This window comes from Dermacentor variabilis, chromosome 11 (genome assembly GCF_050947875.1).
Source record: "Dermacentor variabilis isolate Ectoservices chromosome 11, ASM5094787v1, whole genome shotgun sequence".
NCBI lineage: Eukaryota > Metazoa > Arthropoda > Arachnida > Ixodida > Ixodidae > Dermacentor > Dermacentor variabilis.
Genome location: NC_134578.1, coordinates 3,822,482 through 3,839,594, shown reverse-complemented (window position 1 = coordinate 3,839,594; position 17,113 = coordinate 3,822,482).

Here is a 17,113-nt window from a genome sequence, read left to right as displayed (position 1 = left end):
TTTGACATCCGAGCTGCCTTATGTGCCTCATCATTTCCTATGATACCGCAATGACCTGGTATCCACTGAAAATATATATCATGGCCTTTTTCTCCTAAATAATGGACAAGTTCCACGATTTCGCACGTGAGCTGATCGTGAGTTCCATGTCGGAAAAACGACTGCACACATTGCAAAGCCGGCCTTGAATCGCAGAAGACTGCCCATTTCCAGGCACTTTCAGCACTTATCACAAGAAGGGTGTCGCGGAGAGCCGCGAGCTCCGCAGCTGTGGACGTAGTGAGATTGGAAGTCTTGAACCACTGGGTTATTCTCATTGTTGGTATAATTACAGCGCCACCGGAACGGGTTGATGTAGTTGATCCATCAGTATATATGTGTGTGCAGTCACTGTATTTCTCGTACAAACGAAGTAAAGTTAGTTGCTTTAGTGGTGATGACGGCAAGTCCGACTTTTTTTGAAGACCTAGGATTGTAAGATTTACTTGAGTACGGTGCACACACCATGGAGGAATGGAAGGTCTTGCCGCAGGTCTGTAACCTGACCGGTGCACGGTGCGCGAAGACAGTCGCACTGAATGTCATGTGGGGCCTACCTACTGGGAGACTTGCGAGGTGGTGGGCAGGGGTCCGGGCGAAGTGTCGTATGTGCACACGCATTGTTTCAATGCTAATGTGCGTTGTAGGAGTGGAATCTTGAGCGACTGCAATAACTTCAGTCGTTGACGAACTCCGCGGTAGACCGAGGCATATCTTGAGGGCTTGGCCTTGGATGCTTTGGATTATATTCAGGTTAGTTCTGCGGGTGTTGGACATGACCGGTAGGCATTACCACAGGAATCGAATAAAGAGGGCCCTGTACAGTTGCAGCATAGATTGTGTTGGCACTCCCCAAGTCTTTCCTGCTAGGAACTTAAACATATGGCAAATTCCTGTCAGACGTTTTCTCACATAATTCACGTGAGGGGTCCAGGAGAGATTTCTGTCAATGACCATCCCCAGAAATCTGTGGCTCGTGCTGTACGATATCAATTGTCCGTCGACGGATATCACGTATGGAGGCATTGATTTCCTGGTAAACGCCACTACTGCACATTTTTCATATGATATATGAAGTCCTTGTTCTCGAAGGTAGGACGATGTTAAAGTGGCTGCCTTCTGTAGCCACGCGCGAAGCTGCAGTGGCGTCACAGCCGACGTCCAATTGCAAATGTCGTCGGCATAGATGGAGAGCCTAACGGTGCATGGCAGGATGTCGGCGAGCCCAATGAGTGTTAGAATGAAGAGCGCTAAGCTCAGTACTCCACCTTGAGGCACCCCATGGTTACTGTAATGCTGAGACGTCGGGCCATCCTCGGTAAGTACAAAAAATGATCTCTTTTGCAGATAGTCACTTATCCAGAAATAGACCTTGCCACTAAGCCCTACTGCCTCTAGCGCGTTGAAAATCGCTTCGTGCGTTACGTTATCGCACGCTCCTTTAACATCCAGAAACAGGGCAGCAGATAGTCCTTTGCAGGACTTCTGGTGCTGGACGTAAGTCACTAAGTCGATAACGTTGTCAATGGAAGAACGGTGACGCTTGAAACCGGCCACTGCATCTGGGTATACCTGGTAATGTTCGAGGTACCATTCTAACCCTGCTAGAACAATCCTCTCCATCAGTTTTCCGATGCAACTGGCAAGCGCAATTGGACGGTATGATGCAATGTCAACTAGTGACGTGCCAGGCTTGAGAAGTGAAATTAGATGACTGGTCTTCTATTCCTGGGGAACCGTATCTGTCTGCCAGGAGTTGCTGAACAAGAGCAGGAGCACTTTGCGAGCATGTTCGCCAAGATTACATAGGGCACGGTAGGTTATACCGTCGGGTCCTTGTGAAGATGAACGCTTGCACAAGGCCAGTGCAGCTTCGAGTTCGTCCATGGAGAAAGGACTGTCCATGCGGAGGTCACGTGAAATCGGTGAGTGGTCGAGCGTCGATGTTCCAGCGGAACTAGTTTCGCCAGCGATCCTCCTGCAGAAAGCTTCAGCGACGTCAATCTCGCTGCATTGTTGGTGAAGGGCCAAAGACCTAAATGAGTGGCACTGCTGAGGGGTTCCACGGAGACCACGAACAGTTCTCTATATGTGAGACAAAGGATTTCGTGGATCCCGAGACTGGCAGAATGACTTCCATCTTTGCGATGCAAGTTGGTCCATGCGACGCTGAATTTTCTTTTGAGTTCTTCTGGCCAACCTCAAGTCATGTACAGACTTAGTGCGGCTGTATCTTCGCTCAGCACGGCGACGAATTGCACGAAGCTTCTCCAGCTCGATGTCGTATTCGGTGCATGTATATATTCTCGGAAGCGAATGTGTGGCAGCCTCTAGGGCACCCTTTATGATGTCATCTAGGCTAGAGGACAAGTCATCTCTACAGCTGTCTTCGACAATTGATTTGAACATTGGCCAGTCGCTGCATTGTGTGACGCCCGCTAACTTAGAGCCCGTCAACCCTTCAATCCTAAGATAAATGGGTAGGTGGTCACTTCCCCGCGTTTCAATATCCGAAAACCACCTGAGCTTTCCAGTGAAGGAGCGTGAAACAAAGGTGAAGTCCAGGCAGCTACAGTAGGCAGTTCCATGCAGAAAGGAGGGGCTTCCATCATTTGACAAGCACAGTTCTTGTTCGGAGGCAAATGACACTAATATTTTGCCTTTCGAGTTTACCTTAAAACTTCCCCAGAGATGGTGGTGGGCATTAAAATCTCCAGTCATCATCAAAGGCTGCGGAGTCGGTGTCGTGATTCGCCGTAACCGCTCGCAGTCTAGCCGACTTGAGGGCGACATGTAGGCTCCAACTACTGTGAAAGTGAGCTTGCCTTTCTTCGCTGGGAGACATACGTACTGGTTTTCTTGGTCAGGCGGCACTGGATGATGGACATATGTAAGATCACGTCGTATGATGACGATGATCTTGCTGCAGTCTCCGTAGGTGGCGGACATGAAACACTCATACCCGGACAGTCTTATGTTATCTGATAGGGGCTCGCAGATGACGATGATTGCGAACTCATTCGTGAACACAAACTGTCGAAAGTCCGACATGCGTGACTTAAGTTCTCTGGCGTTCCACTGAGATGTCGATGCGTTCCGGACTTCGTCTAGAAACGACGGCTTCTGAAGAGCCACGATTTCAACCAAGAGCTGCAAGTACTGGACTTAAAGTGTCCAGGACCTGTAGCGCGCTTTGTGCAGATGAAGATTTCATGTTGGTAAGCATAACGCGTATGGCATTCATGAGCGACCGCAGAATGTTGATGACCTGGAGATCATCAGCCAGCGTCGCTTCAATAGTTTCCGAAGCAGTCGAAGTTGGTGCGTTTTGAGGCAACTTAGCAGGGAGCTGTGCCCTCGGTAGCTCAGGCCATTCTTCCGGACGCGCGAGCCTCTCCGCTTTGTTTGCTTTCCTTGTATCTGCCTTGGCGGCACTGTGCGTTGACTCGGCAATCCTTCTGGCGGAAGATGGCGTGTTCCTATCTGCAGTTGCGGAATGTCGCGAACGTTTTCGGTGTCGATGGCGACGTCGCCGAACAGCGGCAGCAGCCTTTCGATGCGTAGAATTGTCCCGATCCATTCGTTTTAGGATGGCGAATTCCTACCGCACCCGCGGGCAATCCTTTGATGAGGCCTTGAGAGGACCACTGCAGTTAGGGCACTTTAGAACATCTGTGCTGCAGGCGTCTTCTGAATGGGACTCAGAGCACCGCGGGCACACGATGTTATTCACGCAGACACCCTCTACGTGGCCAATCTTGCAACACTTGGAACACTGTAGGGGCTTCGGTACGAATGGTCGCACTGGATGGCGGACATGTCCTACTTTGACGTGGGAAGGAAGGCTGTCTCCTTCAAACAATATCTTCACACAGCGTGTGTTTCCCAGTCTGCAAATCCTCGTAATGAAAGTGCCTTCTGTCGTTGGCTTGATCAGTACTGGCAAGTCGTCATTCGGGATGGCAACGTCGACGTCACAAATGACGCCCGCAGTACCATCGCCGCCTGTATGGATCATTGATCGCACCTTTACGTTGTAGATCTCAGTTATATTACGTAGGTCTTGTAGGGCGCTGCGATGTAAGACATCAACTGCCAAGACATTCTTCCGCGAGTTTATTCGCGTGTCTTTAGTCTCATTTGGTGCGATTCTCTCGAGTAATGAAGAGAGGACTTGCCTGTTGAGGAGCCGCAAATTTGTCGCCGGGTCCACGAGCATAAAGAGCATAGTGTGCGGTCAGTGCAGCGGTGCACTCTTCAAGGTAGAAGCACTTGACGATAAAGAAGCCTGCAGTGGTCTTCTTTTCAATGATCTACTCATCACGACCTGGAAGTAATCGTCTGACGAGTCGTAGCTGTCCGAACATAAGCCAGTTGCCTCGCTGTCTGTATCGCTTGAAACACTTTCACGTTTCCTGGACGCTATCCGACCTGACGACTGCGCATCTGGAAAGTCCTCGGAGATCTCTTCATTCATTGCCACAATGAGGGAGCGGCAGCTCCCAGAAATGCAGGGAAACAAAGCGAAAAAGCTGAGACAAAGGCACAAGCGTTCTATCAAAGAATCACTTCATCTTCCCCCTCCCCCCTTCTAAAATAATCTAAGTATCTAATAGATCCCGGAGGCAGATGGCTGAATATTGAGATACTGATTAGGCTATAGAGCTCAGTGCGCACTGGGGTTCAAAAATTTTTTTTTATTCTGCATGATGTCTAAAAGCGTCTCTTCATTAGCCGAACTAATTCGGCAACGGTCGCTTCCATAGAGTGCTTGCTTTTAAGACAGCACTACAGATAAGCCCTTTTTGCCCTAGCATGAGGACGTGACGAGGATACAAGGAACCTAGTTCGCTAGTGAGTCCTATAATCGAGGTCGACATTTATATAAAAGTTAGATTTTCATATGAGTGGTGAAGCAGGAGCTGAAAAAAGTGTAAATATGGAAAGAGTTTTCGCAGTTAAAATTGAACTGAGATCCGTGCATGATGTTCAGAATCATACGTAAAAGAACAGCGAGAACATGCACATGAAACTCATAAATATAAAGGACTATTATTTTTTATGAGTGGGCATGGCAGTGGCACATCAGACATGTTGACGAACCCGTTTCGCTACGCTGTGCAGGTTCTCGCAGTGGCTCTGGGCATGCAGTCCGTAATGCAGGGCTTTGCGACGACAAGGCTGCCTACAAACGATCTTCGATCCAGTGGCTTAGACGGAACGGCACGTGTGGACCAGTGTGTCATCACGGAAATCAACGTTGCACCTGTGACAGCATCTGCGACTGCGCCAAAGCTAGTCACATCTCATCACGTGAACGTTCGAGACGGTATAAAATGCTTCGACGCAGCGACTGCAATCAGTGGGCATGGCAGCGGCACATCAGACATTTTGACGAACCCGTTTCGCTACGCTGTGCAGGTTCTCGCAGTGGCTCTGGGCATGCAGTCCGTAATGCAGGGCTTTGCGACGACAAGGCTGCCTACAAACGATCTTCAATCCAGTGGCTTAGACGGAACGGCACGTGTGGACCAGTGCGTCATCACGGAAATCAACGTTGCACCTGTGACAGCATCTGCGACTGCGCCAAAGCTAGTCACATCTCATCACGTGAACGTTCGAGACGGTATAAAATGCTTCGACGCAGCGACTGCAATCAGTGGGCATGGCAGCGGCACATCAGACATTTTGACGAACCCGTTTCGCTTCGCTGTGCAGGTTGGTGTTTACTTACCTACACAAGGCTACCGTAATGATGACCGCTTTTTGGTGTTGCTGCCGTGCCTGCCCCATATTGGTGATTTCTTTTCATGTATTTTGTCATTTAAACAGAATCTTTTGCTATGTGGTGACGTTGAGGCCAACCCAGGCCCAACTGAGCGCGAAATGTTGATGGAACTTCTTCAGGGGCAAAGTAACATGACTGCATCTATCAATGATGTTCTGGCAAAACAGGGGAAAATGGAAGCTGACATTGCAAGCGTGTCCGAGAGAATCAATGGTTTAGAAGCACAGATGAACGTAATAGCTGAGTTAAAGGCAGAAATGAAGGGATTGAAATCTACAGTAGTAAAACTTGAAAGTAACGTGTCATTCTTGACATTCAAGGTCGACGAACTAGAGAATAGAAGTCGAAGGAATAATTTAGTTATATTTGGCATACTAGAAGAAACCACTGAAAGCCCTGATGAACTTACAAATACAATAAGAGAGAGAGAAAGAAACGTTTATTGTACGAAACAGTGTCCCGAGCGAGGACGGGGATCACCCTAAGGTGGGAAGGCTCCTTAGTCCAGGAACCCTCTGGCTTCGACTGCCCTCTTGGCCCTGGCGACGAGTTGTCGTTGGTCTTCCAGGTCCCCGAGGGTTAGCTTGGCCTCCCACGTTTCAAATAGGTCGTTTGATTCTATTGCTCGTTTTGCGTGCGTCTCTAGTTGCATTTCGCTGCCTTCCTGCCACGGGCATTCCAGGATCAAGTGTGCCAGAGTGTCGGGTACGTTGCAGAGTGCGCAGAGGTATCCGTAGAGCGTCGGGTAGAGGCGATGCATTATCATTCCGTGCGTGTACGTATTACTTTGCAGGCGTCTGAGGATCAGGCTTTCTTCTCTGTCGAGTTTAGGGTGCGGTGGAGGGTACACTCGACGCTCGAGCCTGTAATGTTGCAATATGGCCGAATAGTTGGTGGGTACGGCCTCCGTCTCTTCTGTCGCGGGTCCGAGAGCGCGTGGGGAGAGGGGAGCCCGGCTGACGTGCTCGCGGGCAGCGGCGTGGGCCGCTTCGTTCCCCTGTAGTCCCTCGTGTCCGGGTACCCACGTTACGGAGGTGTACGGGAGCGGAGTGCCTCGTCGTTTTAGTATCTTGAGTGCATCGGCCGAGATGCGGCCCCTCAAGAAGTTTCTGCAGGCGGCCTGAGAGTCAGTGAATGTAACCACTGAGTCTGTGCATGTAGTGGTGGCGAGGGCGATGGCCGCTTCTTCAGCCGTTTCCGGGTTGCGTGCCTTGACGGTTGCCGATGCTAGCTCGGAGCCTTGGTAGTCTACCACGCTGAGAGCGTACGCGTTTCGATGCGGATACTTGGCCGCGTCGGTGTAGCGGGCATTCGGGTCATGCTTGAAACTTCGTTGGATGGCGTTGGCTCTAGCCTGTCTTCTACTCTTGTGATATATGGGATGCATGTTGCGCGGGACACGTGCGATGCATATGCACTCTCGAACGTCCGGTGGTATTCGCTCTTTCTTGTCCGTGTCTGCGACATACGTCTCGCTGTAGTTCAGGTGTCGCAGTACTGATCTCCCTGTGGGCGTGAGCTTGAGGCGTTCTAGCTGGCTGTTCTTGTGCGCTTCGGCGAGCTCTTGCCACGTGTTGTGGACGCCCATCTTAAGGAGACGTGATGTAGAGGCCATGGCGGGTAGTCCCAGGGCGACTTTGATTGCCTTCCTTATCATGATGTTGAGCTTTTTTATTTCACCGTTCTTTAAAGCCAGGTACGGCGTGCCGTATGTGATGCGGCTGGTGAGCAGTGCTTGTATTATGCTTAGAGTGTCTTGCTCCTTGAGCCCGCTTCTTTGGTTTGAGATCCTCTTGAAAAGGTGCGTGAGTTGCGAAAGGGTGCGTTCTAGTCTCGGTAGGCTTGCAGCTCCCTATCCGTCTTTGTGGATGTGGAGTCCAAGTATTCGTATGGTGTCGACTTTCGGGATTGTTGTCCCGTTGAGTGTGATGGTAGGGTCGGGCTCTTCGTAGTTAGGTGGTCGGCCTCTCGTTCTTGCTTTCAGGACTAGGTGCTCAGACTTCTCTGGGGCGCAGCGGAGACCGCAGTCGCGGAGATAGCTTTCGATGGCGTCGACGGCTTCTTGTAAGCTACTTTCTTGCCTTCCAATGTTCGTAGCTCTGGTCCAGAGCGTGACGTCATCAGCATACATCGCGTGACGCAGATCTGGTATGGTCTCGAGGAGTGGGGATAGCTTGATCATAGCTACGTTAAAGAGTAGCGGTGAAATGACCGACCCCTGCGGGGTGCCTCTGTTTGGAAGTAGGAAGCTTTCACTGCGGATGTTGCAGATTCCGACTGTTGCCGTGCGGTCCATCAGAAAGTTTCTGACGTATGCGTAGGTCCTAGCGCCGCAGCCGGTGTCTTCGAGATTGGTGAGGCTGGCGTCGTGGCTAACGTTATCAAAGGCTCCCTTGACGTCTACTGCCACTATGGAGTATTTGCTTCGATTGTTTAAGTGATCTAGAAGGCCTTCCTTTAGTTGTAAGAGAACGTCCTGCGTTGAGAGGTGCTGCCTGAAGCCGAACATGGTGTCTGGTAGGTGACCGTTGTCTTCCAGGTACTCGGTAATGCGATCGTGAACCATATGTTCGAAAAGCTTTCCCGCGCACGAGGTGAGGGAAATTGGGCGTAGGTTCTCCAAGCTGAGAGGTTTGTTGGGCTTGGGGATCATGGTAATGTCCGAGTGTTTCCACACAGCAGGCAGTTCTCCTTTCTCCCAGCACTCATTGTAGTAACGGAGGAGAGCCTCGGTGGCCTGCGGCGGTAGGTTGCGTAGGTGTTTGTTAATGATCCGGTCTTTACCAGGGCTAGTATTTCTGGTCAGCTTGGATAGGGCTACGTGGATTTCGGACTGCGTGAAGGGTCGGTCGAGTTCTGTATTCGGTTTTCCAGAGTATTCTTTGCTGCGAGTTGACGCGGTAGAGGGTGCGTCTCCGCATAGTTTCTTTTGTAGTTCTCGCAGGAGGTGTTCTTCTGATCCGGCGTGGTTGTGGATAAGACTGTGAAGATGTTGCTTCTGTTTCGTTTTGGTGGGTTCAGTGGCCAGGAGTGCGCGTAGGAGGTGCCAGGTCCTCTTCGTGCTCAGAGTCCCCTGTAGCTTGTCACAGAAAGCGTGCCAGTTCTGCCTGGCGAGGTGGTCCGCATAGTCTTGAGCCTGCTTGGTCAGGAGAGCAATACGTGTTTTTAGCTTTCTGTTAAGCTTTTGTCGCTTCCATCTCTTCAGGAGGCCACGTCTTGCCTCCCAAAGATGGAGGAGGTGCGTGTCGACCGCGGGTGTATCGGCATCGAGTTGTATGATCTTGGTGTAACGTTCTGCTGTGTCTAATACATTTTTGAGCCACTCGTCAATGTCAGTTATGCTTGCTCCGGAATCTAGATTGTCCCTAAAGGATTTCCATTCAGTTAACCGTGCAGTTCCGGTCTTGTTCTGTTTACGGGTGTGTGCTACATCTAATTGGAGGATATGGTGATCGCTACCTAAGGTTTCGTGGAGTCGACTCCACTCTGCCCAGGGGACGTCAGCAGTAAAGGTTAGATCGGGGTTGGTGTCCCTCGAGACGCTGTTTCCAATTCTTGTGGTCTGGAGAGGATCATTCCAGAGGGTGAGTCTGTGTTGCTGGGCAGCATCATGCACTCTAGCACCCTTCTTTGTGGTGGTATGATAGCCCCATGCCGTGTGCGAGGCGTTGAAGTCTCCCACTATGACGAGTTGGTGTCCATTCGTGGATTTCCTGATTTTTCGCACAAAGTGATCGAAGTCCGGTAGCTGGTCGCGAGGCGGGCTGTACACGCTGGCCACGAATAGGCTTTTCTGCGTCTTTCGTTCCGGTAAAACCTCGATTAAGGTGTGTTCGGTCTGGGTGTCCTCTACGTCATGTTTTTGGGCTGTGAAAGTTTTCTTCACCAGTATGGCAGTTCGTCGGGTTTGTGCATATGTGGCGTATCCTTGCAGTCGAACGGTCTGCGTGTTGGTTTCCTGTAGTGCTATGACGTCGGGTTGATTCAGCTTGACGAATTCTTGTAGATTGGCGTGTCGAGGGCGGTATGATAGACAGTTCCATTGCCATATGCGTATAGTTGAATGCTGGTTCTTTGCCTTGTGGTTAAGGGTCGCCATCGTCGTAAGATTCGAATTCGCGTCGGCGATCGCGAGTGGGCGAGACCGAGTGAGAGTCGCTGTGGCTGTTCGCCCGTGCCTTCTTCCGAGTCGTGGGGCGCGAATTGTCGAGCTGTGCTTTAGTGATATAGTTGTTCTTTACATGCGCGATAAAATTGCTGAGCTGTGGTGCGATCCCATCAATTTTGGCGTTTAACGTGGCGATCTTGTTTTCGAAGGTAGCGGCTGTTTTTTCGACAGCTGATTGGACAGCTTTTTCCATTGTGGCGTGAATGTTCTTCATAAAGGCTTCTTGAAATATCAGGCACCTTGCATCTACTATGGCTTCAACGTCGGCCTTGGTCAACGTCGTTCCCGACTGTCTGTTTATGTTTTCGAGCTCCTGGCATTTTCGATGCAGCTTGTCTGTGAGTTCTTGTTGCTCTTTGCATTTTTGAAGCAGTTTGTCGGTGAGCTCTTGCTGTTTCTGTTGACTGCGGAGTAGCTTGTCTATGAGGTCTTGCTGGCTTTGTAATTGGCTGTGCTGATTCTGCAGTTTGCTCTGTTGGTTCTGCTGCTTGTTTGCTGGGACCCGAATGACTGCCGCTTCGGCCGATGCATCCAAGCTGCTCGTACCAGCCGAGTCGCTCGAGCCGTTTACCGCATCGGCGTAGCTCGCGCGTTTGACTGAGCGGGAGCGAGAGCGGGAACGTGAGCGCGAAGCACTTCGCAGTATTGGCTTGGAGCTGCTGCGCCTGGGCGAGCTGCCCGCACTGACACTGCTCGAACTGGTGGCCGAGGTGCCCAGCTCCGGGAACTCTTCACTGCTGGAGCTCCAGCGGTTGTCTCTTTCTTGTAGTCTGTTAAGGCGCTGTTGCCGTATATTGTAGGGTGGAGGGCTTGGCTTCAGTTTCTTCTTGCACTCTGTACTTGCAGTTTCGTGCGCTTCTCCGCAGAGCTTGCAGGTCGGTTTGCAGTCATGGTCTTGTGGTTGTCCAGTCTTGCCGCACTTGTAGCAAAAATCTGGGATGGGTTTCGGACAGACGTCTTGGCGGTGTCCCGTGTTGCCACAGGTGCGGCAGTACTGCACTGACTTGCGATACGGTCTGCAGCGGAAGTCTACGCTCTGGAAGATGATGTAGTAGGGAACGTGCGGTCCTTCGAAGAAGACGATTGCCGCGGTCGACTGACCCATCATTCGGGCGTGAAGGACGGTGTATCGTGCCGGTGCTCGGATTCCTGCCATAAGTTCTGCGGTGCTTGTTCCTGGTATGAGGCCATTGATGACGCCTCGGGATACGTCGTCAGGGGTTCGTATGTTGCCTTTGACGTTGTGGTAAGTGCCTCCGAGCTGTATTCTGTTGATGCTGACCAGCATCTTGGCGTCTTCCTTGTCGGCCGTGCTTGCGATGATTAAATTTTCGATTCTCTGTACTTGTACGCGTACTTTATCATTGAAGTCCTGCTGCGATAGTCCACTAGCTCTACCGATGGCGTGCATGACTGCGACGGTATGCCATTTGGCGAGGTCGAGGCCTGCTTGCGGGCGGTAGACGATCTTAAAGTCGTCAAGTGGCAGGGGCGGCATCCTGGGTCTGCGTTGTTGCTGTAAAGGTGCTGCATTGGGCGTTTGCTCATCGGTTGGTTTTTTTGCCGGCGTCTTTGAATTCGAGGTGTCCTTCTTTGCTTTCTTGTTTCTTGTGATCCAGGTGCTTTCCGCTTGGATTGTTCGGCCGCTTTCTGCATCATAGTTCCAGGTACCTTCCCCGGTGTTTTCTTCCGTCCGGTCTGTTTGCATTGCATTTGCTTCATCTTCTTTCTGGTTTGTCATTTCGCTTGCAGCAGCTGCTTCTCGGCTCATCGTAGGGGCTCTTCGCCGCGGCGTGGGCGAGCGCTCGTGTGCTCGTGCTCACGCGGCGCGTGGCGCGCGGCGCGAGGGTGTTTCTGCCGATGAGATCGCGGGAGCTGGTGTCGATACTGAAGGCTTGTCCAAAGCTAAAAGGAAGTAACTATTCAATATCGGAGGATTTTTCGAAAAACGTGCGCGAAACAAGAAAGAAACTTTGGCTGAGCTCAGCACAAGAACGAGCAGAAGGCGCGAAAGCTAAGCTGGTCTTTGACAAGCCAATCGTAAACGGCACACTGTACGGGTGGAATGAGGAGAAGGGAGGGCGTTTCAATATAGCAAAAAATAAGACGTGACCTATAATATTACATAGGCGGAACATCACCATCCTTAATGTTAACTGCCGCAGCATCATGAATAAGATCGAGTCCCTTGAGGCGCTTTTGGTCTGCCACGATCCTGATTTAGTTGTGCTTACAGAAACGTGGCTGAACGAAGACGTTTTTGACAGTGAGTTCGTTCCAAGAAACTACAACGTTTTTCGAAAAGATCGTGATCGAAGAGGAGGAGGCGTAGCGGTTCTTTTCAAATCTTCATTACATGTTATAGCAATGCCTGACGTAACAGGCGTGGAAAGCCTATTTTGCAAACTTTACATAAATAAAGTCTGCTACCTTTTAGGAGCAGTTTACAGGCCTCCGAATTCACCTGCCACAATATTTGAACAGCTTAACCAGTATATGCATCGCCACGTAAAGCCTGAAGACAAACTGATTCTGGCAGGTGATTTTAACCTTCCCAATCTGCTCTGGAACACCTTTTCGATAACCAGTGCCAAAAGTATCGAGAATGAAATGTTAAACATTGTGTTCAACTTCGACCTCTTGCAAGTTGTAAATGAGGCAACCAGAATTCAGAAAGACTCTGAGTCAGTCCTTGATCTGTTCCTTATAAGTGGGAATATTAAAGACAAAGTGATCTGCAGCGTCACCTCCGGCATTTCAGATCACAAAGCAGTCGTCTTGACGTTAGAGGGCGTCGCATTGGAACAGCGAGGCAATGTCAAGTTGTTTCCTAATTTTTCTAAAGCAGAAGACGAGTCTATTCTTGATACTCTCAGTTTTAATTATGACTCTTTCAGAAACAGCACTTGTTCGGTAAATGATTTGTGGCTTTTCTTCAAGGGGGTAATTCATGAATGCATTCAGCGTTTCGTGCCAAGGATAGCTAAAAAACATAACTTTCGAAATCCATGGATAAGTCGAGTAACGCTGCAGCTGCAGCGAAAATTGAAACTCCTAAAAAAGAGGGCGAGAACGACAAACAGGTCTGACTTGAAACTAATGGTCGAACAGATATCGGAGGAGGTGAAGAACAAGATTGCGCATGATAAGAAAAACTATTTCGATATAACACTGCCAACCATTATCAAAAGGTCACCTGAAAAATTTTGGGGATTGGTGAGCCCGAAGTCTCGCTCTAACGACGGACGTGTAGTTTATGGTGGCTGCGTGCAGGATGATGCAGGGGCTTCGATGGCATTCAATAAAAATTTCAGAGACATATTTACGCAAGATGACGGCCGTCTTCCGCCTTTTGAAGTGTCCGTACCTCCTATTCCTGATGTCGTAATAAGTGAACATGGCATTTTAAACCTGCTGTTGAACCTTGAGGTAAAAAAAATCTCCTGGACCAGACAATATCCCAAATGCTTTCTTGAAACGTTATGCTGAGTGGTGTGCAAAATACTTACATGTTCTGTACACTAGGAGTTTAAACGAAGCTGCAGTACCTGATGATTGGCGGGATGCCAGAATCGTGCCTTTACACAAATCTGGTGACAAAACACTCATTCAGAATTATCGTCCAATTTCGCTAACCTCAACAGCTTGTAAAATATTAGAGCATATTATTCACAAACATATAACTGCTTTTATTGAAGAACATAAGCTACTTACCTGCATGCAGCACGGCTTTAGGCGAGGATTTTCAACTAATACTCAACTTGCAGAAATCATCCATGACTTTGCAGCAGCCATAAACGAGGGTAAACAAACAGACGTAATTTTCATGGATTTCCGTAAGGCGTTTGATAAAGTCTCGCATAACAAATTGTTGCATAAGCTAAGCTACATTCTGCAAAATAACAAACTACTCGCCTGGATAAAGAGTTATTTGACTAACCGACGTCAATTTGTAACACTAAATTCAGCCAGTTCAGATAAGGTGCCCGTTGATTCCGGCGTCCCCCAAGGATCAGTTCTTGGTCCGCTTCTGTTTTTACTTTACATAAATGACATTGTGGATCAGATTTCTGTGGGTATTAGGTTGTACGCTGGTGACTGTGTTCTGTACAAAAAAATTTCCTCTGTTGACGATCAAATTAGACTGAATGATGCCTTTAAAAGCATAGTAACATGGTGCAATGATTGGCAAATGGAAATTAACTTCGATAAAACTGTCTATGAGAATATCGTTAAAAAACAAGCCTTTATTGTACAACTACAATGCCGAAAACATCATGCTTTCTGAGGTAACCGCATATAAATACCTTGGCCTCTGGATTACTAACACTCTCTCATGGAACAAACATGTTGACATGGTCACGGCAAACTGCCTACGAAAACTATTTTTCCTAAGACGCTCTCTAAAATTCGCTACGCCTCCTGTGCGTTTCCTTTCTTACAATGCCATCATTAGCCCAATGTTGGAATACGCAATTGTCATATGGGATCCCTTTACTAAAAGGGACATTACTAAACTAGAAAATGTTCAAAAAAGGGCAGTACGATTCATATATAATTCGTATGGCCGCACTTCAGTTACGGAGCTTCTCAAGAGAAGTGGATTGCCACCTGTAACACAAAGGAACCAAACATTCCGTTTAAAGTTTTTATTTCAGCTCATAAAGGGGCACTACAACATTGATACAACACGCTTTATCACTTTCTCTACTGGTTATGCTACACGTCATCGACACTCACAGACAATAACACCGTTAATTACTAAAAAGAATTGCTTCAAATTTTCCTTTTTCCCCAGAACTATTGTTGAATGGAATAATCTTACTGATGACGTTGTAACTCAATGCTCATTGCCATTATTTGAGTCGCACCTATGTTTATGTAGCGAGTGATTTACTGTAACTGCTTGCATTTGTACATCGCGAGTGACCTATGTTATGTATCGCTGTATATTTACTTCGATGTTTTCACTTTGTATCCACCCTGCTAAGGTCCTGGAAACAGGACCGCAGTATCAATAAATAAATAAATAAATAAATAAATAAATAAATAAATAAATAAATAAATAAATAAATAAATAAATAAATAATCAACGAGAAAATTATAATATTACAACGCATGTCTCAATTAGGAAACAATGATAAAGAACTCGAAAGGCATGACATTTCAATAAGAAAAAGCAAACAAACAAATAGCAAATATCAACGCAAATACACGAAAAATATCTGCGGTCTTTGAAGTGCATCATAAAAGCAACAGAGAATGGAATTGTGTAGAAGGCTAAACTTAGTTTAATGTGTATCTTAATGTGAATATGACTGAATGAATGAAATCTAAATGCGAAGAAAAGCCAAGGCTGGTTTGAAGTGCAGTCAACACGTTACTTTAGGTCATGTGTTAGCGTTATTTTGGAGAAGCATTGCTGATTAACCATAGACATGTGAAAATGTGCAATTTTATATAAAAGTTGATTTGTTTAAAGGTTCGGATTGATGGCCTATTATCTACTACAACCAGCAGTTCTTGTCGTCGCAATTAAGAATGGGCTTCGTTTCGTGACGCTCGGCAGACGGATGTGTTGGTATGGGCTGCAGAAACACTCAGCTAGTTTTTCGTCGACTCTTTGATGAGGGTTGACCAGCGATGCAGTGTTAAGAGGCTGGAATGCAAGGTAGGCGCGCTGCAGTCGTTCTACGGAACATGAAGTACTACATAGTAAGATGCGTGGCATATAACTGTGCTTCTGCAACACAGGCAACACAAATGATTTTAACAGAGGAGCAAGATCTTGCGGTAAAGTATAACGTTCAGATAGAGCCATGAGGCACTTAAGCTAAGAAAAGCACAAGAACTTTTTTTTTTTCAAACGGACGACCCTCTCTTGACCCATAGAGAGACAGATATTAGCCCGACGTTGCCTACTGCTTTGCTTGTTACCAAGCAACGCAATGTCATCCGCAGAAAACAAACCTGGAAACTGATGCTCTGCTATCGTGTCCGTCTGTTTGTATGATGGAAGTACACCCGACATTGATTCCTTCTAGCGCCCTTTCCATCCTTACCATGTACATCATAAACAGCAGCGTGAATGAATGGCACTCCTGTGTCACTTCCTTGGTGATATCAACTTTCTCTTCGCTCTTTATCCTCTTTCATTCAACGTAAACGGTATTTTTAGGTAACTCTCCCTCAAAATCTGTTTGGACGAAGTGCGTGAGCGTTGCAGAGCCACCGTGTGGTACTAGCCAGAAGAAGGAGGTTTGAATCGCTGCGGTTTCCCTAAATACCATGCTAGGGTCGTAACTGCACTTCTTGTCGGCAAACAGTTAATGCGAAAAGGTTCACGTACACAGTGCTCAGCTGTAGGACGCTTTAAATACAGTTAGCCAAGGCGCTGTTTGACGTCCACCGGGTGCATCGCAAACAAAATGCGCCCTAATCATGGAACACGTGCCTATGCAGAGAGAGATGAAAAGAACATGACTCTCGCACTGCTTTAAAGCCGGCGGATACGTGACGATGCAGAAAGAGGTCATAGGGGCAACGGAATGAAGCAGAAGTTTTTTTTTTATTTGAATATACTGCAGGCCCTTCACGGCCCGTGCAGGAGTGGTACATAGATGCAATAAAAAGTTTAACTACCGTCAGGAAACGAAAAGAGGCGGAACAGGGCTTAGCTGCACCGCGTTAGTCTGGTGAAACAATAAACAGCAGGAATGCGAAACAACCGAAAGCACGTATTACTGCAGCAGATGCATACTTAAATATTACGAAAGAAGGAAACTCCAGTAAGGATAAGGAAATATGAACAACGCTTTCTCAGTACTGCTGTAAATTTCATAGGGGACACGTCTAGTTGGAAGTAGCTTATGGAGTTGTTCCGCAATGGTTGAATATAACAACAATAACAGTAAAGAACAGCGTGAGTTTAATAGTGATGATGAGCGGAGCGCGAGAACAACGCACGTTCCGCGCTTCCCAGTGGTAATAATCGTTCAAAGGAGAAAACACAAGAGCGCGATATATCGGTGAACAAAGCAGAAAAGGAGAAACGGAAAAGCTGCAGCTAAACAACGCTGGTACACGGCTTCTGCAGGCGAAACGTAAAAGGTAGTGCA